Genomic DNA, 26392 nt, shown 5'->3' with positions numbered 1-26392 from the left:
AATTGGGAAGTTGGATTGATACCGTACTAAGGTCTGGCTGCCTGCCGCTTGAAAAAAGTTAAAATCGAGGGACAAGGTTGGTGGAAAGAAAAGCAGGTTTATTCAGAATGCTGGCCTTCTGGGAGGATGGCAGACCCCTGTCCAGAGGGCATCTCTCCATTCCTAGACTGGTCAGAAGGTTTTATAGATACACAAGAATGAAAACAAAGGAAAGGGGGAGTTGGTCAGGCAGGTCTGAGGGTTGACATCACTTCCTGGGGTCTTGTCTGTTTTAAGATAATGTTATCTCCGGACTCCAGAATGGACCACAACGGCCTGGAGTTTTATGCATCACCGTTAAAAACTGTATGGGAGTTGCAAAATGGATTCTGGTGTCTGGGTACCTGAGGATTAAGAAATTTCCCTTTCCAGGTTAGGATTCTGCTGGTTAAATAGATTAACGAGGTACGTGCAGACTTAGGAAAGGGAAAAAAACAGAGTTTTTAAGTGAATTAATGAGGGAATAAACAAAGAAAAAACAGCTGAATATCAGGGTAGATCTAACTGCAAACTAGCTAAGTCTAATTATGTTATTGATTTACTGAATTTCACCCTTATAGGATAATTTATTTATTTTTAAAATAGTAATTAAAAGCAAAGAAAGAGGACACTTGCTACTATAGTTTTGACTTGAGTGTGAATACAAGAGATATCATACACCAAAATGAATATCAGGGAGATCCCCACTTGCAATATTTGCAGAAATTTTTTTCATAAATTCATTACCTGAATTTTAAATCTTTTCACTGACTTTAAATAAAACAAGAATTGAGAACAGAGAAGAAGAAAGGACTTGAGAGAAGATCTCTTTGCAAAAGCTGCTGCGGTGCCATGGGCGTCCCCTCCCAGAGGGTATGAGGACTAGAGACGGGGTGCTGCACCCTCCATTATAAGCCAGTGAGAGGAGTGTCACTGACCAGAGAGCCACCAAGTGTCCCCTGCATTTGGGAGACGCAGAGGACGTGAGTTTGAAAACTAAAACATTAAGTCAGCCTGTCATGACCAGACGTAGGTTAGCTGTGATGAAACTTGACTGCTCCCACCACTTGTTGGGTCAAGGAATACCTGTTTGTTCTTCATAGAGCAGAGTAGGGAGAGAAGGACAGACAGATACACTGACATAGAGAGATCGATGCCAGGCTTGTGGTCATCTGGGTGCTGTCCATAAGAAAGTGAAGAAACCCAATAGTAAGAAGCTACAAGGTTTCTAAGGGTTTTCTATTTGGAAAGGAATATACCTTTCAGGATCAAGGTAACAGCACAGGTGAATTCCTTGGTGATGGAATCTCCAGAGAACAAAGAAAGTGTCAACAAGGAAATAAAGAAACCTTATTCTCTGCCAGCCCTAATGGTGCAATGTCAGCCCTCATCAGTACCTGTCAATGGGCCTTTTATATCCTCTTTCCGCTTCATCCTCTGCCTGTTCTGACCTGATCAAACAACATGTAGCAAGTGCTGGACAGTGGGGAAGGAAGTGTCAGTAAGAGAAAGAAGAATTTACCTACAACCTTCTTCAAGACCGCAGCTCTCAAGACGAGGAGGGGAAATATGACATTAAAGAAAGTTTGATGTTTTAACTGAGTCTTGCTCTGGACATCTTGACTTCAAAGTCAAAACTTTTTAAATTATTTCTTAAGATCTATGACCTGTCTATTACCTAAGAGTAAGCAGGAAATTCTTGGACCTGCTGGAGTTGTCATATAGGGTCAATGGAAGGTAACTTTAAATAATTATAATGAGATAGTGGAACAGAACTGCAATCATAATATTAAGTTGTATTTTGATTATATCACAGTTGTGCTTCTTCAAATGCCAGTTAAATCTATCTTGGCAACAGAAGCAAAGGCCCAACATTCAAGGCCTGCCACGTGAAGAGAAGCACTTGTGGGGAGAAGTGTGATACTGTAATGCCTGTTGAAGATGGGGTTTGAGCCACTTCAGGGGCCCCATGGAAACAGCCTTCTTGGGAGACTAAGGAGTCTGTAGATTTATGGAGGGGGAGCTCAGGAACCTAAAAGTAGATTGTTTTTACCCAAAAAAGGAGCCTGGGTAGCACCAGTGGTATTTTCATTGCCGTTGTAAATGTTAATATTAAGCCTCAACTGTCTGTCTTCTTGTCCTTTTTCCCAATCTCAGGATGGGGAGAGCTGATGAAGGAAGTCTTTCCAAAATCTTAGAATAAAAACATTGTTTGAATTCCAAATTGATGATACAATTTCACCAGTAGTTTTAATAACTGATTCAATTTGTCACAGGGCAAGTCAACAAGGGAATGACTGAGCTACAGAGCCACTGTTTCCTGAGTTATCTGAAAAACTACCTGAGTTCCTTCCTCCTTCCCTTTTGCTCACAGGGGCAGCAGTTCAGCCTGACTTCCTAACCAAGTCCCTTCCTCACCCCTCACTGACCATCATTTCCAGAGAGTTGCTCAATTCTGGTATCTTGTTTTCTGTCTCTACTTTCCCCAGACAGCCTTTTCTTCTGACTTATACTAGGGAGAAAGAAGGAGTAAAAAAAAATTTGGCCAAATAATGAAGGAGCTTCTGTTATATACTTGACCTGATACACGAGAAAAGAGAAAATAAATCCGATGAAGCTGCTAGAAGTAAGGCACTTCAGATTCTATCCCACATTTCCTAGACCATGGAAAGGGGTTGTAGGATCTTCTACATTGAAATGTGTGATGATTGCAAATCCATCCTGTCTGTGTGTCGCAGCACCAGAGGGTCACAATGCAGGCTTACTCCCTTACAGAGCACACTGTGGCTGGAAGAGCACAGCTTTGAAATTGGACACACTCATGCTTGAATCCAGTTCTGACAGCTGTTAGATTTTGTACACTCATGCACTCATCCATGTATCACTACAGTACACTTTCCTGAAGTTACTTTTATGTGTAGAGTGCAGGGGCATGCTGGAACCACATTGCTCCAACAGATGAATGTCTGCCCTCAGTCAACTCTTAGAAAAACAGGGGAAATGGACACCGAGACAAAAAATAGATTGCAGTGTGGCTAGCACAAAGATGGAGCTACGTGGAGGTCTTCCTGTTACCCACATGGGGAACAAATGCCCTTCACTGAGGCAGAAGTAGAGGATGAATTCAAGCTTACTGGTTAGATGTTAGGCTGAATGGAGAACACTGGTTGTGTGTTAATTCACAGAGGATTGGAAAATCATGGTGCATTTGAAGGAGTGTGCGTTTTTCCTTAGCACAGAGTAGTAGTGGGAAAAGGTGGGAGGTAAGGGTGGAAAGGCAGACGGGGGCCAAATTCTGGGGTCATGGAGGGCCTTATAAGCCATGCTAAGGAGCTTATATTTTACCCTACATATAATAAGAACCACTAGAGTTTTGTGCTAGGGAAGGCCATGATAATATTTATGTTTTAGAACTATTTCCCTGCAGGAAGTATTTGAAGAGAGAGATTGAATCCAAGAGGAAAGTTAGGATATTATTTCAAGAGTTCTGGTGAAAGGAAAAGTAAGAATGGAGAGGAGATGTCTGAAGTTGGATTCCCAGAGAAGCAGATCTGGAGATAAGGATTTGAGTGCAAGTAGTTTACTTGGAAGAATACAGAAAAAGGGTCATAAGCTTTGGAAGTGGCAGAAAGAAGGAAGCCAAGAATGGATGCAAAAATGATCAGATTGCCACTTTGGAGTTAAGGGTGAATTCTACTGGGAACCTGTACAGAGTGTGTCGATAGTTGTCCCATCCAAGGGGTGTGGAAGTGGGAATATTTATCCACTAAGTTCCATCCATCATTGTTTGGGACCTTTTTTAAGGCATTAGCTCCCTGGCTCTTTAGGCCTGCCTTACACATATTCACAGAGAAGGCGTCTGAGAAACATATTAGGTTGGTGCAAAAGTAATTGCCGTTTTTGAGATTATTTTTAACCTTTTAAACCTCAATTACTTTTGCACCAAACTAATAGATACGTTCAGGCAGGGAATTATGGGTGCTTGAAATCAGAAACATTTGATATGCTTAGAAATGATGAGTATCAAGGAGACACAGGTAGGGTGCCTACAGTGCCTGCTATAGGAAGTGACAAGTTAAGAGGCAGAATGAATTAAAGGGTTGGACAAAGAGGATAAAGGAGAGAGAATAGTCTAATCTCTAATCTTCTCATAGGAATAACCAGAAAAAAATTAACAAGTCCTGATTAAGAGTAAGGAGGTGTAAAGGAATGAGGATAAAAAATAAATTTGGAAAGTTTCTTAAGCCCTTTGAGTTTTAAGTTCTGTTTTTGAAATACAAGAATACCTTTGTTATGGTTTTGGTGTACATAGTAATTGATCTAATGTTTATAAATACCTAATTCAGTACCTAGCATGAAATTAAGGTTTAATAATAAGTAATATTTACTCTTTGCTTACTATGTGGGGAGAAACAATTTTACATACTTTATGTGTATTATTTCATTTAATGTACCGAAGTCTACGGTACCATTATTATTCCCATTTAACAGATGAGGAAACTGACACACTGAGTGGTTAAGTAATTATTCAGTTGTGTTTAAGTGGTTATTATGGCAACCCACTGTGTTTTACAAAAACAATGATAATAGAAAGTTCTAAAAATTTTGCTAATTTTCTAATCCATTCACCTATCTATCCATGCAGCCATCAATCCTCGATTCATCAAATATTTACTGAATGCCAAATATGCACCAAGAATTTCTTGGCACCTGAAATTTTGTCTCTGTTGAAGTTCTCCCTCATATAACAATATAGTAGAGGTATCCTTTCTCTATATACTAGTTCTTGAAGATAGCTATCAAGTATCTGGTAAAGTGGGGCATAAGGAAGAAAATGAGTGCAACATGATTGTACATAGCTATCTCTTACTTTGCTCAATAATTTCATCTCATAATATAATTTGTTCCTCTCAATATGAAGAAATAGTCTCATTTTAAAGACTGATAATTCTTATATTAAGTTCCTCCCAAAACAGATTCTAAGACAGAAGTTTAAGTGCAGTTTATTTACTTGGGAGTGCTCTTGGAAACAACACCTGTAAAGGAATGAGGGAGCAAGATTGGCCAAGGGAGAAGTTGACCAACAATGCAACAGAGGCTTCAGTTAATCCCATAGGGAGTTTCTGAAGCTAGATAATTTTTCAGAGATATTCTGCATGGAAGAGAGGGGGTATGGCCAACTAGTAGGATACAAGGTTAATGTACATTACAAAATTCAATTGTTTTCCTATACCCAGCAATGAGCAAGAGGAATTTGAAATTAAAACACAATACAATTTACATTAGCACTCTGTAAAATGAAATACTAAGGTATAAATCTAACAAATCACATACACGTTCTATATAAGGACAATCACAAAACTCTGATGAATGAAATCAAAGGAGAACTAAATAAATGGAGAGATATTCCATGTTCATGGATAGGAAGATCCAATGTTGTCAAGATATCAGTTCTTCCCAACTTGATCTATAAAATCAGTTCAATCCCAATCAAAATCCAGGGAAGTTATTTTGTGGATATCAACAAACCAATTCTAAAATTTATATGAAGAGGTAAAAGATCCAGAAAAGCCAACAAAATATTGAAGTAGAATAACAAAGATGGAAGACTGACACTACCTGTCAAGACTTCCTATAAAGCTACAGTAATCAAGACACTGTGGTATCGCCAAAAGAATAGACAAATAGATTAATGGAACAGAATAGAGAACCCAGAAATCTACCCACATAAATACAGTCAACTGATCTTTGACAAAGGAGCAAAGGCAGTACAGTAGAGCAAAGATAGATCTCTGCAACAAATGCTTCTGGCAAAACGGAACATCCACATGAAACAGAGTAAATCTAGACATAGAATTTATACCCTTCACAAAAATTAACTCAAAATGGATCATAGACCTAAGTATAAAATGCAAAATGGACCACAGACCTAAATGTAAAATGCAAAACTATAAAGCTTCTAGAAGACAACATAGGAGAAAACCTAAATGACCTTGGGTATGGTGATGCCAACATCATAGGCATGATCCATAAAAGAAATAATTGATAAACTGAACTTCATTAAAACTAAAAACTTCTGCTCTGCAAAAGACAATGTTGAGAATAGGGAGACAAGCCACAGACTGAGAAAAAATATTTGCAGAAGACACATCTGATAAAGGACTGTTATTCAAAACATACTAAAAAACATTTTTTTAACTAGGCAAAGAACTTTATTAACTTTTCTTTCAAACTTTAGTTCCAAGCTTCTTCACCTTAATTAGCTGCAAAGAATAATTTGTATATAAGCAAAAAATGAAAAGAGATACACTGTCCAAGGTATTTGTGCTTAAAAATATTAGAGATTGAGATTTTTATCAGATCAATGGACAAAAATTTAAAAAGCAATCATAATATAAAATAGCAGCTCCCAGTAACTTCTTCAAGTTTCATCTTCTTCAGAAGTTGACTCAATTCAGTTTGCTTCACTCTTCGAAGCCTCATCCAAATTCTCCACAAGATCTGGAGCTTCATCATCATCATCCTCTCTGGTAGCAAGTGGTGTTTTTCTATCCCCAGTTTGTTTGGGCAAAGCTTCAGCCAGTCTCTGTAAACTAGTCATCCTGTCTGCACAAGCTGGTTTAAGATGCTGGGTAGCTTTTCTGTGAGCTGGTTGGTCTCAGCGTGGCCTGCAATGGTGAAAGTGTTTGATGCCAGAGTTGCCTGAACTTTAGGGTTGTTAAAGTAAATCACTGTTCCTTGGTTTGTGAACATATTCACCTCTTTAATACTTTTTAAAGAGATATTGTTTACCTCTAACTTCTTTAAGAACTGAAGTTTTTCATTATCTGCTATAGCTATTCTGTGAACCACCTTCTTCTTTCTGCAAACAGTTCCTTTCCCACCAATGCGCACTTGTGCCTGCAGTTTGGTGAATTTCTCCTGGCTTACGATAGTTTCTTTCATCTTCTTGGAGAGGAAATGGGACCACACTGGGGACTAGGATTTTCATTTGTGGTGTCTTGGGAAGACCAGCTGGGAATAAGTGCACACACATGAGAATGCAAGATGCCAGCTAGACTACAAAAACCTCTTAAAACTCAACAATAAGAAAACAAATAAATGGATTAAAAAATAGTCCAACGATCTTAACAGGTACCTCACCAAAGAAGAAATACAGATGGCAAATAAGCATAAAAAGATGTTCTACATTGTTAATCTGTGGGGAAATAAATATCAAAACCATAATAGATACTGTTACAGACCCATTTTGATGGCTATTATTAGAAAAAATAAGTTACAAGTGTTGGTGAGGAAGTGGAAAAGTGAGAATCTTTGTACATTGTTGGTGGCAATATGAAATCATGCCAATGCTGTGCAAAACAATATGGAAGTTCCTCAAATAATTAAGCATAGACTCACCATATGATTCAGCAATTCCATTTCTAGGTATATGCCTAAAAGAATTGAAAACATGGACATGAACAAATATTTATATATTCATGTTCATGGCAGCATTATTCACAATAGCCAAAATTTAGAAGCAATCCAAGTGCCCATTGATGGATGAATGGATAAACAAAAGCTCACATATACACCCAACAATATAATTCAGCCTTCAAAAGAAAGGAAATTCTGGACTTCCAGTCATGATGGCAGAGTCAGTAAACACAGTGCTTACCACTTCCCATGACTACATCAAAATTACAACTAAATTATAGAACACCCACCCTTGAGAACTACCTGAAGACTAGCTGAACAGAACTCCTATAACCAGGAATATAAAGAAGAAGCCATGTTGAGACTGATAGCAGGGGCAGAGACACAAAATGGGTTGGTCTCATACTCAGATGTGGTGGTTAAGAATCAGGAGGTATATATTCGCTGTAGAGGTCCCCACTAAAGAGTGAGGAATCCTAGCCCCACATCAGGTTCCTCAGCCTAGAGTACTAGTGCCTGGAAGAGGAATTCCCAAAATACCTGCCTGTGAAAATCAGCAGGAACTCCATCTGGGTTAGATAGAGGGCTGTTAGAGACTCAGGCATCTTCTCAAAAGGCCCAAACAGACTCACTCACTCACTCACAAACACTCACCCTAACCTCCAGCAAAGGGATAGCAGCTCAAAAAGTGTCAGGGATATACAGGGAAGAGCTGAATTGTCTGGCATCAGGGTGAGGGCTGGAGGGACAGCTCTCTCTGGGACTAAAGTGACAATATGTGTCATTGTTCCTTTGTTAAGCCCTCAGCCACACAGCTCATAGGCACAGGCAGCCGCCAAATCTGAGTCTCCATTAACCTGGTTAACACCACTCTTGCCCCACCCTAGTGATTCTCTGAGACCTGGCCCCACCCAATTCACACACCAGCCTGAACCTCTTTCAGCAATGGTTCCACACAAGGGGCTGGCCCGGGCTCATGCTGCTGAGTTTCCTGAAATCTTTCACAATTCCACAAACCCCAAATAAGAAGCAGCTGCTCTCAGCATGCCCTGTACCTCTTGCTAAAGTGGCCTCAAACATGGCACTAGTGGCTGCTGACCTGGTTTCACAGTATAACCACTCCCAGGGGCCTCCAAGCCCAGAACAGGCAGCTACCAACCACAGATCACTTTGTAGCTCCTACCAGGTGGGCTCTGGTTGGACACAGGCAATAGCTGACTGTGGCCTGCACTGGAGCCCCTCTCAAGAGGTCTTGGAAACAAAACACCTGGTGACTTGCATCAGACCACACCAGAGCACCACCCAATTAATTCCACAAGTGACACACTGGAAGGGTGGCCTCACTAAAGCAAATTCGGCTCCATAAGGTGAGCACCCAAACAACAGCTTTTCTGCTATAGTCACAGCCAGTCCTCACAGCCACTTAGCTTGAGTGTCAATCCCATTCACTGACATATCAACAGCAATCAAGGCTCAACTACAACAGGAGAGCATACACTACTCACACAAGGGACACCCTTGGAGCACCTGTCTCAGGTGACCAGGGAGACTGTACCTCTGCACCCCATAAAACACCTACGACCTAAGGCCTCTCTGTCAAAACTGAGAGATGTAGCAGATACACCTAATGCATAAACACAAACACAGAGAGAAAGCCAAAATGAGGAGACAAAGAAATATGTCCCAAATAAAAGAAGAGGAGAAAACTCCAGAAAAAGAACTAAATGAAATGGAGGCAAGCAACCTATCAGAGGCAGAGTTCAAAACACTGGTTATAAGGATGCTCAAGGAACATAGTGAGAACTTCAACAAAGAGATAGTAAGCTTAAAAAAGGGACATGGAAACCATAAAAAAGAACCAGTCAAAAATGAAGGATACAATAACTAAAGTGAAGAATACACTAGAAGGAATCACCAGCAGATTAGATGAAGCAGAGGATCTAATCAGCGATTTGGAAGACAAGGTAGCAGAAAGCAACCAATTGGAACAGCAAAAAGGAAAAGGAATTTTCAAAAGTGAGGGGCCTCTGGGACAACATCAAGCATAACAACATTCACATCATAAAGGCACCAGAAGGAGAAGAGAGAGAGAACAAAGGATTGAGAACCTATTTGAAGAAATAATTATTGAAAACTCTCTTAACCTGGTGAAGGAAATAGACATACAAGTCCAGGAAGTGTAGAGAGCCCAAACAAGATGAAGCCAAACAGGCCCACACCAAGCCCCATTATAATTTAAATGGCAAAGGTTAAAGACAAAGAGAGAAACTTAAAAGCAACAAGAGAAAGGCAACTAGTAACTTATAACGGAGTTCTCAGAAGAGTATCAGCTGATTTCTCAACAGAAACTTTGTGGGCCAGAAGAGATTGGCATGAAATATTCAAAGTGATGAAAAGCAATTATCTACAACCAAGACTACTTTATCCAGCAAAACTATCATTTAGAATTGAAGGAGAGATAAACAGCTTCCCAGACAAGAGAAAGCTAAGTTCATCACCACCAAGTCAGTATTACAAGAAGTGTTAAAGGAACCTCTTTAAGAAGAAGAAAAAATAAAAAAAAAAAATGAATAAGAAACAATCTCAAAGAAAAAATTCTCACTCACAAGTCATATACATAATAAAAGCAGTGGATCAACCAACACTAAAGCTAGTACAGAGGTTAAAAAGCAAAAGTAAGAGGATCATGTGTAATTAGAACTATAAATTAAGGAATTCACACACACAAAATAAGTAAAAAATAATGACAAAAACATAAACGTGGAGGGGGTGAGTAAAAATGGTAGTCATTTTAGAATGTGTTCAAACTTAAGCAATCATCAACTTAAAATGGACTGCTATAAACATAGCTTGGTATATATGAAGCACATAGTCACTACAAACCAAAAATCTACAAGAGATATGTAAGAAACAAAAAGAAAGGAATCCAAACACAGCACTACAGTCCTCAACATATAAGAGAAAAGAGCAAGAGAATAAGAAAGGAACAGAGAAGAACTATAAAAACCATCAGGAAACAATTAATAACATGGCAATAATTACATACTTACCAACAATTATTTTCAATGTAAATGGATTAAATGCTCCATTCAAAAGAAATGAAATCTTACCACTTGCAACAATATGGATGGACCCAGAAGCTATTATGCTAAGCGAAATAAGTCAGACTGAAAAAGACAAACACCACATGATCTCACTTATATGTGGAATCTGAAAAACAAAAGAAACAAAGAAACAAAACAGAAACAAACTCATAGACACAGAGAACAAACTGATGGTTGTCAGATGGGAGGAGGTATGGGAGATGAAAAAGGTGAAGGGATTAATACAGATTAGCAGTTACAAAATAGTCACATCATGGGGCTGTAAAATACAGTTTAGGGAATGTAGTCAATAACATTGTAACAACTGTATACCATGTCAGGTGGGTGTAAGACTTACCGGGGGGGATCAGTTTGTAAGTTATATAAATGTACACCTGAAACTAATATAATATTGAATGTCAACTGTAATTGAAAAAGAAAAGAAAGGAAATTCTTCTCATGCCACAACATCTTGAAGACAGTGTGCTAAGTGAAATAAATCAGTTACAAAAAGGCAAATATTGAATAATTTCACTTATATGATATACCGAGGGTAGTCAAATTTATAGAAACAGAAAGTGGAATGGTGATTTCTAAGGGATGCAGAAAGGGGGAAATGGGAAATTAGTGTTTAATGGGTACAGAGTTTCAGTTTGGGAAAATTAGAATGTTCTGGAGATGAATGTTGGTGATGATTGTACAAAAGTATAAATCTGCTTAATGCTACAGAATAATAAAATAGTAAATTTTACGTTACACATATTTTACTACAATAAAAAAATAAGATGGGAAGCTTTTCTATCCAGACATAAAGGAGACTAGAAAAATGGCAGCTAGACACACAGACACACATACACTATGTGAAGCCAATGGATTAAAAAAATATTAACAATGTTTAATCAAAATCTGAAGATATAGTCAGTAATACCATAAAACTTTATTGACACACCGAAAAAAGAATAGACTGAACAAATGAAACTATGTGCATGTTCTGGGATCAAAGAAGAAAATATTGTAAAAGCCAGTTTTTTTTTTCTTTCCTGTATTAACTTTTGTGTCTAATGAAATTCTATTCCAAATTCACCTAGAAAGAAAAAATATATAAAAGCACAGTTAAGAAAGTGTTAGGAAAAAAATGAGAAATGGTTGTAGATTTACTCACCTTACTAGTAACAATCTGTGTTTTAAAAAATTACAGTAATGAAAATAGTGTGATTCTAAGGCATGAGGTGATAATTGGAAGAGTGAAATACAAATATGGGGGATACCAACATGGGAAAATATCCTTAATGTAGAATTAATTTTGTTTAAAAATCTGTATATGTAAAGGAATGAAAGAAAGCATAAAAATACGGTGTTTCCCTGAAAATAAGACCCAGCTGGACCATCAGCTCTAATGCGTATTTTGGAGCAAAAATTAATATAAGACCTGGTCTTATTTTACTATAATGTAAGACCCAGTCTTATCTAGCATAATACAATATAAGACCACATCTTATATTACCTTTTGCTCCAAAAGATGCATTAGAGCCGATGGTCCGGCTAGGTCTTATTTTCAGGAAAACAGGGTATTAATAAAAATTACTTGTAGTTTGTGAATTACCCATGAGTTTCATATTCATCTGCATATTTGTATTTTGTGAGTTTTCAGCAATGATCAATATGGATTTTAAAGTCAAGAAAGGGCATCATTTTGAACAAACAAATGAGAAGCAAGACAAAGGACTCTGGTAGCCCCAGGAGAGCATGAGTCTGCTTTTCAGGAAGGCCTTCCATTAGCCTGGCCTGGCCCACCAGCTTTGTGCTCCTTTCTCTATGCTCTTGCTCCCACAGTCAACGATATGTGGGCAGAGAGGGAATAAAATGCTGATCTTGAGAAAATGCTGTGAGATACTATCAGGGAGAAATGAAGAAGTAATTTTGAATGAAGATTGGAGAATTTGTCAACAAACTGGAGGGAATCCAGAGAAGAACCAAGGAACAACAAGACCTGGGGGCTGAAGGCTGGACTTGTGAGTAGAGATGAAAAGAAAATGTGTTTAACTTGGCTGGACCCTAATAGAGACTTAAAAACAGCATTGGAGCCCAATCAAACTGCCATTAACAACTGCCAGGCAGATCCCCATTGTAAGTGACCCTGAAAGGTCAAAACAACCTCTTAAAATTTCCAGTGCTTTTTAGTTCAACCTGAGGTTAGAGACCATATCTTCCATACAGCACAGATTGCTTTTGCACGTATGCCAAGAGTTTGTCTTCGATGTGCATTTAAGATGCAAATATTGTGGAGAGGAAGTAGGTCTCCAAAGGGTCCGTGTGACAGAAGATGCTGACAAGCACCAAATGGACCAGGGCTCCCCTGGTTTGCATGGCACCGTGCTCTAATAAAATGGTTATTCTTCCTGTGGGTTACTTTCTTCCTTGTTTGTGTTTATTTGGGGAAACAGATGGACACTTAGAAAGAGTGATGGTAAAAGAGAAAAACAGATACACAGAAAAAGTGAGGCCAAGAGAGTTCCTGAGAGAGATCCAGTGAGGAATCAAGAGGGAAAGAGTGGCTGATAACCAGCCAGAAAATCACAAATTAAGATTGGGATAAAAGCCTGAGCAGAGAAAATAGAACAAGCGGTCAGAAAGCGGGGGTAGGACTGAGAGCGCCCAGTAATCTTTTCTGGGGTGGAGAGCAGTTGGAGATCTTGACTCATTGGTATTTGTCAGACCATTTAAAGGAGAACAGAGATCTGTGGCAAGGCATCACTGTTTATTTTTAATATGGAATTGTGTTTTGGCAACAAAATGGAAAAAATTTGTAAAAGCAAAAGGGAACTTAGATGGAGTCTGCATCAAGTCTTGAGAGTCTAAGAAAGATCATGGATAAATGATGCAAAGAAAATAAGGGGGCATGTATACTTTTATGCTCAGTGAGATAAGTCAGACAGAGAAAGACACATACCATATGACTTCACTTGTATGTAGAATCTAAAAACAAAACAAATGAACAAACAAAACAAAGCAGAAACAGACTCAGAGAAACAGAACAAATTAAGGGTTGCCAGAGCAGAGGGGCGGGGGTGGGGGGTGAAAAAGGTGAAGGGAAGTAAGAGGTACAAACTTCCAGTTATTAAATAAATAAGTTATGAGATGTAATGTACAGCACAGGGAATATAGTCAATAATATTGCAATAACTTCCCCCAATGACAGATGGTTACTAGACTCATTGTGCTCACATTGTAAGGTATATATATGTCGAATCACTACGTTGTACACCTGAAACTAATATAAGGTTGTATGTCATCTATACTTTAATAATAAAACAGGAAAATGCAAAAACAAAGGTCGTGGTCCGTGGCCTATGGCTGGGCTGGGGTTGCTCTTTCTCATTCCTATGGATGAAACTTCACAACGAGGAGAGACATTGTTAAGCGTTAGCAGTCAAATGTGGGAAATTCTTGCTCTGGTTGCTTCACTCTGTGGCATATAGAGTCTGCCACAAGGACGCATACTTGGGAGGTTTTGTAAATTTAGATGCTCAAGCTTGCCTCACCCTCGGAGATGATGTCAGACTCCACGTGTGATGGGTGAGGATCTGGCTTCTCCAGCACTGCCAAAGGCATGTGTTTATGGTCTGTCTTGCTTCAACATTGTCTGCTTGTTTACAAACTTGTCGCTAAGTAATAAAATAAAGTAAATATTTTTATTTACCTTTCTATGGTTTGATTACAAAATTATAAAAATCTCTTAAGGAAGAAGGTTAAAAATTCCCAAACTTACGTTGATTCAATTTTTACTTAAATAGCAACATTTTCATTCCACCAGTTAATAATTCCATGTGAAAATGGCAGAGATGCACTCACTGTACACAGAAATAATGTGCCACGTCGTGGAAAACTACAGGCCTGTGATGCTGCCTCTGAGCACGGTACACCTATTCTCTTTGTTGGATATGCCCACATTTGAAGATGAGCTGAATCATTTGCATGGTCTTGGGGTAAGTTCTTCTGGGTATTCTTAGATGTTCCACAACAAGGCAGGGATATAGAAGAAAGGAAGAAAAAGAGTGGGGCGAGGTGGCGGGGGTGGCGGGAATTTCTAAGTAATGCTCCCAGTCAGTGGGCCTAACGCAGAGTAGTGCTCAGACTAGGGGCTGGAAGCAGAAGAAAGATGGCGATTGACTCATTGTCACCAGCTCTGAGTAAGACTCTTGACCTTTTGGTGTCTTCATGAGTAACCCACATGGGAAGGAGCAGTGGAAACAGTACCACGGTCACACTGGCCGTAAGGTCTCCTTGGTAAATACACGATGGGACTGCAGTTGAGAGTTTCTGTGACCTTCTGTGGCTTCTGTTGTCTGGGGAGTTATTATCTTTGCAACAGACAGCCCTGCCCTGTCATTGTTGCTTTGTGGTGAGGAGGAGCGAGCCTTTGATGTATGACTCCAGGATCACTGCGGGAGCTAAGAAAAGAGTAGTCATTTTCACCTACCCACTGGATCCAGTTTTCTCCAGAAGAAGCAATGGAGAAGCTTCTGTACAGTCAGTGTTTTTAAAAATTAATTTTATTGTACCCATTGTAATTGTGCAATTTGAAGAATTTTGAAGAATGTAGTATACATCTGTGTAACCACAACAATAATCAAGACAGAATCTTCAACCCCCCAAAAAGTTCCTTTGTGCCCCTTCCCAGGAAATGTCCCTGTACTTGCAGCCTCAGGCAACCCCTGACCTGCTTTCCATCTCCATAATTTAGACTTGTATTTTCTAGAATTTTGTATATAGACGCAACCACACGGTGTGTATTCTTTGATGTCTGACTTTAAAAGTCAGCATAATGATTTTTAAATTCATTGAGGTAGTAGTTTGTATCTTTTCATTGCTGAATATATTCCATATATTCCACATTATTCAGTCACCTATCGATGGACATGTGAATTATTTCCAGTTTGAAGTTGTTATAAATACAGCTATTATGAACATTTGTGCACAGATCTGTGTGTGGGCATAACTTTTCACTTCTCCTGAGTGAATATTTTGGAAAGGAGCTGCTGGGTCATGTGATTGTAGTTTTCCAAAGTGGCTGTACCATTTTGTATTCCCACCAGTAGTGTATGAGGGTTCTGATTTCTCCACATCTCCTCCAGCACTTGTTATTATCTGTCTTTTCATTATAGCCATCCTAGCAGATGTGTACTGAGATCTCATCATAGATTACTTTGCATTTCCCTGACCACGAAGGATGTTGAGCATCTTTTCAAGTGCTTATTGGCCATTTGATTACTCAGTTTGTTGGTTTTATTTTTATTTATTAAATGTATGAGGGTGACATCGGTTAGTAAAATTATATAGGTTCCAAATGTACATGTCTAGCATACATCGTCTATATATTGCATTGTGTATTGGTTTTTAGAAACAGAAGCTTTTATTAACAAGGGAAGAGCTGTCTGCTGGGTGATGTCTGTGGCCCCTTCCGTATCATCAGAAGAAGACGCAGTTCCACTAACTGGTGCCGAGCATGACCTGGGGTTCACCTTGCAGGATCGCCTCTTGGGATCGCCTTGTGGAATCAGTGTGTGATGCTGCCACCCCGTCCTCCTTGAGCCCTCACCTCCACTACATCCTTTGCTCACAATTTCACTCTTCCTCCTCAGATCACTTACAGCTTTTTAGCAACTTCTTTTCTCCTTCAGTGTTTTGCCTTGGATTTAATTGGTAAGCATATTTGTTTTTGTAAAAGTAACTCACTAAGATCTGCTCTGGTTGACGCACTCCCCACAGTCCCCACCTTTGACAGAGTTCCTACTCTGATGACATAATTGCAGCCTCCTGCAGTAGCTCTGAGAAGTGCTGCCCAATTTCCTCTCTGGGAGTGAGGCGTTCGTCTCCCCAGCTGCCAGGCATGTTGCCCGCTGACAGTTCATAATCAAGTCCTCGCCCTAGAATTCCCCTTCCCTGACAGGAGCTGCCTTGTCCTTCAGGGTTCCTGCTTGCAGCTCAGGGAACAGAAGGTCAATACAGGGAATAAAAGGTTCTGGCCCCCTTTCCTCAATTCAGGAAATATTTGAAGGGCTACCTCAGCTTTAAGTTTCCTGTGGGATCAGCTGGAGCCAGTATTGCAAATGTAGCAGCATTCACCTTTTCTTTCTGCCCCATCCTGCTTCTACCTGTATGCAAACATCTGTTTCCGAGTGAGTTTTCCTGGGTATGCTAGCTTCCTGTATTTGCAATAACAAATGACCACACACTGAGTGGCTGAAAGCTACAGAAATTTATTCTCTCATAGTTAAGCAGTCCAGAAGCCCAAAGTCCAGGTGTTGGCAGGGTGTGTTCCTCTGTAAGCTCTGAGCCAAACCCTTCCATGCCTCTCTCCTCCCTGTGCTGCTGCCAGCTAACGTTGGCCAGGCCACCTGGGCTTGTAGGCACATCACTCCGGTCTCTGCCTCTGTCCCCCATCAACTTTTCCTCTGTATGTTTTCAGAAGGACACTTGTCATCAGATTTAGGGTCCATGTAGGTAATCAGGATGATCTCATCTCAAGCTTCTTAATTATGTCTGTGAAGACTCTTTTTCCAAATATGGTCACACTCACAGGTTTTGGGTGGACATCTCTTTTGGTGAGGGATCACTGTTCAACCACCTACTCTGGGAAACTGGCCTAGGACAGTTACTGACTAGGCACTCACTAGGCTCACTAGGGGCCTAGCGAGCATATTTTAAAGTGGGATTTGGGAGCTGCACCCACCACAAGCTGGCTAGCAAAGAGGCTCCCATCATTAGGGGTGAGCGGAGTGCTGCTCACTGCTTAAAGTTTCACTGCTAGTGAACTGAGGTGGGAACTGGCAGGTGCCTCCGAGGTTCAAGGAAAGTGATAAGCATAAGGAATGTGGAACCAAATGAATATTATATTGGGAGAAAAGCAATGAAAGCCTGAGAGTGATTAATCACCCATTTAAAGTGAAATGTGAAAACCACAGGGCCTCACAGGCAGCATAAAAAGACTCATCTTCTGTGTAAGGAGGGCAGAAAACACTGAGGATAAGTCAATTCTGGGACTTCATTAAAAGAGTAGCAGAGCTCCAGAGAAGGCTGGCTTCTTAACTTGGCAAGTTGGCTATGCCAAGGGCAGAGCAGTGTCTGGAAGGAGTAGAGCCCCAAGTTTGGGGTGGCATGTCCAAGGTAATACATTCAAAATCTTGAATTACCCCAGACTCCCTTAATACTTTGGGCTCACAGAATGGCCACGTCTCCCTGTAAGAATCTAGACCTACCCTGTTGTTTGAAAGTAATGTGCAGGCCTCTGCCTAAAGCATCATGCTTCCCTCCCTTAGGTACGTTACATCTCCCTTCCTGGCAACCAGCGCAATCACTGGGCTAATACCACAACATGACGAAGCTGGAGAACTTCTGGTTACCGTAAGGAAGAGAAAGACTGCACCTCCACAGAGCTACAGGACTAGCCCACGTGTCCTGGCAGAAAGCTGGAGGGGGCACATGGGTTGGATGCTGAGTGTATTGGCTCAAAGGGGGTGCAGCCTAAATTTGAACAAGGTGAGAGTTTCTCAGTATAGAAGCACTCTCTTGTGATGCAGGAGCTTTACCCTGTAAGAGACAATGTAATCTGCTGCTATGATGGCTCCTGAGGCTTGGAGAAAGCAATGGGCACACCAAACGAACTGGAAACCATGACCCTTTTCTCATACATGGACAAAAAGGATACAAAAGCTCAGAGAAATGGACATGCTGGAGTAAGGCCAGAAAAGCCAGCCACCTTGTCTTCCTCAGGACAACCTGATAAGTGACAAGGCACAGCGTGCCGCATCATTAGGAAGCCTCAGTGGGCCATGCAGTTATAGGACTGACGGCAGTGGTGATAGCAGGATCTGGAAATAATAGAGGGCAAGTGGTGGAGCTTAATGGTCAGAAGCAAAGGGCTGCCTGAATGTCATGCCCTGGCACAGGCTTCCCACCACGTGTGAGGGAGAGCATGTCAAGGGGAAGCTACCCTTTAAATGATCGAGCCTCAGATGCCACTTTTGCAACATTTCATTGGTTAGGAGGGCATCACTAAGTCTGGTCTACATTGAAGGAGAGGGGAATTTGAGTCCACCTTTTGAAGGGATGAATGTCAAAAAATTTGCAAAGATCTTTTAAAACAAGTGAAGGAGCATTCATAAGGGAGATTTCAGCTTCTTATTACAGCAGCTCAAGGAACTGTGGATTCAGAAGTCATGGTTCCCAAATGGGATCATTCTCACCAACAGACATAAAGATTTAGCTGCAGCTGCTACCCAGTCACTGTCTGTACTTATGTCAGGAGACCAGCAGGCAGGAGAAAGAGTCAGCAACTTGGCCAGGGCAGCTAGCAGCTACCAGGTGGAGAAAGGAGGCATGAGCACGCGGCCCATGAGGCAGTACTTGATAGACTTCTGCCCAATTTTGTTAGGCACTGAACAAACATAGCAACTATGGCCTGGGGGGCTGGGAAATGCCACCCCGTTAAGTCACCTAGAGTAGGAAGCTGCTAAGCCATGAGGCAATGGAACCTGGAGCACGTCTGGAGGAGGGAGGTGAGTTCCAGTGCAGTCCCTGAGACCACACACCTCAACGGGACTGCCTTCCATCCCATGGACCTCTCCCTGTGGAATTGTCCATGGAGAAGCAGCATCCAGGATTCTGAAAGGGCTTTGCCCGTCAGAGCAAACTCATCACATGAAGGAAGTGCATCGGGTCACGCAGTGATGGACGTGCTGGGTGCTGGATGCACTCAGACATATCGCTTCTTCCAGAGTGAGTAACCCCCACCCCCACTGGAGTGCTGCCTGCTGTGGCCCACAACCATGTCTCTCTCTAGCAACAGCCTGTGGCTGAGAGAGCAGCCACACCCATGGACATTACCTTCTTCCCTGGGGATAGTCTACACATCTGAAGCGCCATCCCAGCTCCAGAGCTCTCAGTGGTATCGTCTGAGGCCCTGCTGCATCTCCACACACTTCCCTTCTTCCTCTGCACAGCCCTTCACCATCTCTCCCTTACAGCTTTTGCTTTCAAGTGCATTCCCAATATACTCATGCCTCCTGCTTGCTAATATTGATCTCAGTGCCTGTTTCCCAGAGAACCTCCCCAACTACTGTTTATGTGGTGGTTACTATGCTATGTCATCGCTTTACACATATCATCTCTCTAATCTTACTCAATAAGTCTATGATGTAGCTTCCATTAGTATCTGTACGGTCAGAAATCATCTGTCAAAGTTCACAGATATAGTAAGTAACAGTTTAGTCTCAGTTCTGTCTCTAGAACCTGAAGTCTCACAGGGTACTTTGGATTTTTTTTTTTAATTTCATGGTCTTGAGACAATGATATTTATTTAACATCAATATTTTCTCATATTCTGGGGCGTAGCTCCTAGATGACAGTACAGATATGACAGATGTATGGGTTAGCTTTGTTGCAGTAAGAAACAACCCTAAAATCAACAAATATTGGTTTCTTGTTCACATTACATGAGGGTAGTGCTGAGTGATCTGTTGTGGCTTTCCCCAGCACAACCTTTCATTTCAGGGCCAGTGCTAAAGGTTCAGCCTTATTTGGGCATGTCCTTCTTATGGCAGAGAGAAAAGAGCAAGAGTGATCATGGAAACTTTTGATGGTATATGTTACATCTGCTCACATAAGCACATTACTCTGAGAGCCCAAATAAGGGACAGCAATGCGTGATTCTTACGTTGGGACGGGAAGTAAATATGAACAACAACGTATTCTTTTACAGCAGATACACATGTCAGGGCTATAGCAACTAATAATTCATTCTCATCAGCTAAACAATTCAAATTCAGAAATTACTTATGTAACGCATAATGAGGGGATATTCCAAGTGCAGAGAAGAGGTTGAGTAAAGTGCGAGGAGGCCCTTTGGTGGAGAGGGGTCATGGCAAAAGGAAATGCTTTGGAGCGCTTCCAGACCAGCCTTTGTGAGTTTGCAGGATTTATGTCCTCCAGGTTGGGGACAATTTTTGTGGCCACCAATAAAGACCCTCCTCCCCTAAATAATGTTTGGCAGGTGTAAGTGAAGCAGAATACTTAGGTTAGCCATCATAAAAGAATGAGAAGAAGCATAGTCAAATCTGTCCTTTCACAAGAGAGATTTTTTTAGTCTTACATTTTTGATGTGAAAACACTGATTTGAAAATACCCTTTCCCCCTGTGCTTTGCTTTCTGTCAAATTTGGTACCACTGAGACCCAATGAACATGACTTGGCAAGCTGCTAAACTAAACATGTCCCAGCCGAATGCCTAAGAATGGAAATGAGCATGTGGTGGGAAAGTGTCTATGGATGTTTTGTGAAAATAAGCTCCTGATGAGGCTGCAAAACAATCACTTCTTCCTTGCTATTTAAATCTCAATAAATTAGATTTTGTTGTAGAGTTGGAAATTTTAATTCCAAATGGTTAGCTTTGCTTAGTAACATTTTATTTTATTTTTATTATTTATTTATTTTTAATTAAAATTTATCGGGGAGACAATTGTTAGTAAAATTACATAGGTTTCAAGTGTACAGTTCTATAACGCATCATCTATATATCACATTATGTGTTTATCACCCAGAGTCAGTTCTCCTTCCATCACCATATATTTGATCCCATTTACCCTCATCTACCACCTCTCCCCCTCTACCCTCTTGTAAGCACTAAACTATTGTCTGTGTCTATGAGTTTTTGTTTCCTTCTTTGTTTGTCTTATTCTTTTGTTGCTTCAGTTTTATATCCCACATATCAGTGAAGTCAGAACCATATGACTAGTAACATTTTAAGGAGTTAAAAAAAATGTGTTTTTCACAGGAAACCTCCTATATTATAAGCAAGTTCCAAAGATAGAAATTTTTTTCAAAAAATGTATAATAACTAGCTTCATATTTTAAAATTGGGTTTATAAGATATCTGGGTGCTATTGTATGAAAAGTATAAATAATTTAATTATTCACTAGCATATTTTAAAACTAAATCCACCCACTTTACCATAACAACTTCAGGAACCTAGAGTAAAGCTAGTGACATTTGCAAATTCTCTGACTTAAATGAATCCTGTCATCAGACTATAGAAATGAGTGTTTCCCATTCTATCTGTATATATTTTGCCTCAGACAGATCTTCCTTATTTGGGAGAAACTAATTAGTGATTATTTACGTGAATGTCATCTGCATTTAGGCTTTGAGAGAGCCAGGAGGATGATCCATGCCAGCCAACACCTTTTTCTCTGTAGATATGTGTCTGTTTTATCACCTTATAGGGACTGGCTAGAAATGCATTTTTTTTTAATTAACTAAAGTCAAGGAATTGCTTTCAGAAGTCTGACATAAAGGCCAAAATGTTTTAGCCTTTTCACTTAAAAATAAATAGAAATAAAAATTGACTTTAAAAACATATATTTTCTGAAGACTATTTTGTAAGATGTAATGGTCAGAAGACAAGAATTGCCAAAGTTTTATATGCTTGGTAACTGGTGGGGAAATGCTTTCTACTGTATAGACATCTATTTTCATCTATCTACTATCAGTGAGACACTAGCTCTATTCAAGGTGAGGCCAGTTTCTTGGAGCTGCATGGAACTTGCATTGAGGTACTATGTTGTTTTCAAGGAGCGAAGTAATGACAGGTTATTCATATTTATGACATCTTCATTACTAAGACACCTCTACCAGGGAACTCATCAGACATTTGCTGCTGAAAATATTGCTTAGGTCACATTCACATGCAAAGTTCATAGAAAAAGCAGTTCAAATCTGGTTGGGGATGAGTCAGTTTCAGAACTAAGAAATTGATAATTTGTGGGTTTCTAAAGAAATCTTATAAAATAAAAAGAGTCAAGTGAGAAGACCTGAATAGACATTTCTCCAAAGAGGACACACAGACGGCTAATAAACATATGAAAAGATGCTTAACATCAGAGAAATGTAAATCAAAACTACAATGAGATATCACCTCACATCTGTCTGGATGCCATCATCAATAAATCAACAAACAACAAGTGTTGGTGAGGATGTGGAGAAAAGGGAACCGTCATGCACTGTTGGTGGGAATGCAAATTGCTGCAGCCGCTATGGAAAACAGTATAGAGTTTCCTCAAAAACTTAAGAATAGAACCACTTTATGACCCAGCAATTCTACTTCTGGGTAGTTATCCGAAGAAATCCAAAACACTAGTTCAAAAAAGTTATGTGTACTCCTATGTTTTTTACCGCATTTACTATAGCCAAGGTATGGAAGTGACCTAAGTGCCCATCAATAGATGATTGGATATTCAAAACTTCATGACATTTGAATGATATATTCATTGGTTTTATTTTATAAATTCAGTTTCACCCTTGCTTTTCCCCAGGCTGTACCAGCCTAATGGTATAAAATAATTCATTTTTTCAGTCCCCATTTATCATTTATTTATTCAAGAAATATTTGTTGATTTTCTATTATATTATCTGGCAATGTGATTCAGGAATAAACTTTTGAGACTTAAGAACTAAGTCAATAAAACAATTTTTTGGTGGCAAGAAGTGACAGTTAGGAAGTAAATCATGATAATGGAGGGACTAAAAGGTGGCAGTGGTTAGAGCAGAGGAGGCTCGTGTTACAAAGTGATAAGGGATGGCTATACCTAACACACAGCAAGAAGCCAGCCATGCAGACAGCCCAGGGGAAGCCATGCCAAATGGAAAGAACCAAGTGGGAAACCTCTGAGATGGTCAAAAGCTTGGCATATTCTGGGGACAGAATGAATACAATTTGGCTTGAGTGTAGGGGGTGAGATCAGATAGGTAATAAGCTTAGATTCCCTTCTAAGTGCAATGGATACCTCTGAAGGGGTTTAGGTAGGGGAGTGATGAGATCAGATTTTCATTAAATCAGAATCATAACATTAAAAGAGAACAGTTACTAGCTTTATCTATCCCCCCAAAATCATTGGTCTTCTTCTCCCTACAATTTTATTTTTTGTATCAGAGACCTCCTAGAGATTCTTATACGACAATTAAGTCTATTAAGTTTGAGAACTTGTTGTAATGATGTTGCTAATCTTTTTGATATTAGAGGGATTATTCATTATGAATTTGTACCAACTGGACAAACAGTTAACCAAGTTGATTATTTGGAAGTGCTGAAAGGCTGCATGAAAATGTTAGATGACCTGAATTTTTCATCAACAATTCATAGCTTTGGCATCACGACAATGCACCAGCTCACGTGGCACAGTCTGTTAGCCAGCAAGCAAATAATTGTATTGGAATACCCTCCCTACTCACCTGATCTGGCCCCCAATGACTTCTTTCTTCACCCAAAGATAAAGGAAATATTGAAAGGAAGACATTTTGATAACATTCAGAACATCAAGGATAATATGACGACATCTCTGATGGCCATTCCAGAAAAAGGGTTCCAGAATTGCTTTGAAGAGTGGACTAGGCACTGGCATCAGTGCATAGCTTCCCAAGGGAAGTACTTTGAAGGTGACTGTAGTGATATTCAGCAATGAGATATGTAGCACTTTCTCTAGGATGAGGTCACGAACTTAGTTGTCCGACCTCATATGTGCTCCTACATTTCCAGTTCTTGGAGTCTGCTCTCCTCCATCCTGACATTCTCAATACTCGTAGAGACCTTTCTGATCACATTCTGGCTTCATCCCTCCTGGTATAAGATGTTCTTCTTACTGGGTTAATGGCATACTTCCTGGAAGAAGCTTTTTTCATGATGTTACTTCTGTAATTTACTTTATCAATGCTCCTTTGCTACCTTTTGTCAGTTCCCACAAGCAAGAAAAGGACATACATTCCTTCCACTTGTGTTTAAGTGAGTGAGGGTACAGGGGAAGGGTAGGACTGGCTGGCCTGGGAGCTAGTCATAGAAGAGGAAATATGATGGAATACTATGGCACAAAGGTTGAAGCAACCTGTCCATAGCAGATATATTGGAGGCACACATCTCCCAGACTGGAGGCGAGGTAGACTCCAACGGCACCTGCTTGAGTTCTTGCAATTCCAAGACTGCTGTTGAGGATACTCTCAATATTACTCTTAAGTTTTCTGAATCAAAAACTATAGGAGAAATAGTTCATTTGTTTATATTCCTGGGGTATATTGGGGGAGGGATTTGCAGGTGGTGCTGATAAATGTGCTCCAGAGATGTCACACAGGATATAATCAGTCAATGATTGTGATGTCATGGGTTTCCATCTGGGAAGATGGAAATCCAAGGAAAAAGCATCAGTTGTATTTGCTGGAAGTTCTGGGAGTTCATTGCATTTTGGGGGGGTTGGGAGCAATCCCATGGGTCACCATTCCTCTCAGCAGAGGGAAACTGTCTATAGTTTTCATCCATATATCATGAATTTAGTGCTGGATTTGACTAGACAAGGGCTGCCCTGCTTTGCAATCTTCTCCACCCTTCTAAGAGAGTACCTAATTGTAGTAGGGAGAGACTTTGTCATTCTCTGTAGACTTAAAAAAAAAATAACAAAAACAACAACAACAAAGAAAACCAGAATGAAAAGGGAGTATTTTAGTTAGAGTTGACTTAGGAAAAATTATTACAGGGAATTTATGGAAAAACATTGCTTTCCAATTTCAGAACTACTCAAAATATCAGGTAGATATATATAGAACACTGTTTATGATCTTGCAGGTCCTAGGATCTGGCTAAAATTGAGTTCTGGGGATGATGCCTAATCTCTCTCTTTTTATTTTTTCTTCCCTAATCAGCGTTGTAAGCTTAACCAAGGATTATTATCAAACAAGATTCTTAATTGTTGTCCTAGCACAGGTCTTACTTAATTTGAAAAATATCCCTGGTGTTAATGAAATTTCCCTCTGAAAAATAATAGCTAAAATGAAAAGGATAAAGTTTCATAGACTGAAAGAGCTCACAAAGGCATCTTTCAGGAAATATTTTATAACATTTGTGAAAATGAAAGGAACTCCACCATCACCCAATGTTCTTGACATAAATTCTAAAGTAAATAATTGCAAGGATTTTGTGTGTTGGACTGAAATATCTTTGTACCCCTTGAAAAAGATCTATAACAATAGAAGGGAACTGAGATTAGTGTAAAGCAAAACTTCTTAAATGTAAGAGGTATGAGGCTTGAAATTCACTTCTAAGTTGAATCATTAAAAAGTGTTCTTTGGTGGTAGAAGTTTCCTATTTTTTAAACTTTTTTTCCTTAAGACAATTAAAAACATTAAAAATTTGAAGAAAAATGTGGGGAGGGATTGCTGTAATTGGTCAATCATTCTCTCTCTTCCTCTCTTACTTTATATGTATGTATGGTTGAGTCTTATCTCTCGGAGTCATGTTCTGTAAAGTCACTGAAAACGCTGAATTGACAAATATTGAGCCACTCCTTTAGGAGAAATGCAAGGTTAGGTTCACAACATTGTCATCGACAGATTAATACATAACCTTGTTTGAAGTGTGTCTGTTTAAGATATCTTATTTAATATATATTATTGACTCATTAACATTGAACCAATGGCCAACGGCACTATAACTCATGAGTGAATGAAGTCTATCTAACATGCATATTACTGCAATTTGGAAAAGGAAAATGCAGATTCCGGTCACATAGATTTTACGAAATATGCTGGCACTTGGCATATGTAGGTCCTCAAGACTCCTTGGAGTCCAAGAAACCACTAGCTCTTTGTAGTCTGGTCAAGTCTTCAAAAATCTTATCTAATACAAATTCCTTTATGTGGAAATTCTTCAGTGCTCAGATAGGGGTTTATTAGGATCCTACTTTCTGTGAATTATTTGGACACAATTAGGCCACGAACTTAGGTTATTCTCCTTTAAGAGAGATTGAAAAGTGGGAATTTCCCCATTATGAAAGGAT

At 39.8% G+C, this 26392-nt stretch overlaps 1 pseudogene; it reads right to left on the bottom strand.

Annotated features, from left to right (window-relative positions):
* Positions 1–6472: 6472 nt before the first annotated feature.
* On the bottom strand, positions 6473–6963 carry LOC117012459 (transcription factor BTF3-like; annotated as a pseudogene).
* Positions 6964–26392: the final 19429 nt, after the last annotated feature.

Source organism: Rhinolophus ferrumequinum, chromosome 20 (assembly GCF_004115265.2).
Source record: "Rhinolophus ferrumequinum isolate MPI-CBG mRhiFer1 chromosome 20, mRhiFer1_v1.p, whole genome shotgun sequence".
In the NCBI taxonomy this organism is placed as follows: domain Eukaryota; kingdom Metazoa; phylum Chordata; class Mammalia; order Chiroptera; family Rhinolophidae; genus Rhinolophus; species Rhinolophus ferrumequinum.
The sequence above is the reverse complement of the archived record's forward strand: the minus strand, read 5'-3'. Positions and strand labels throughout refer to the sequence as shown.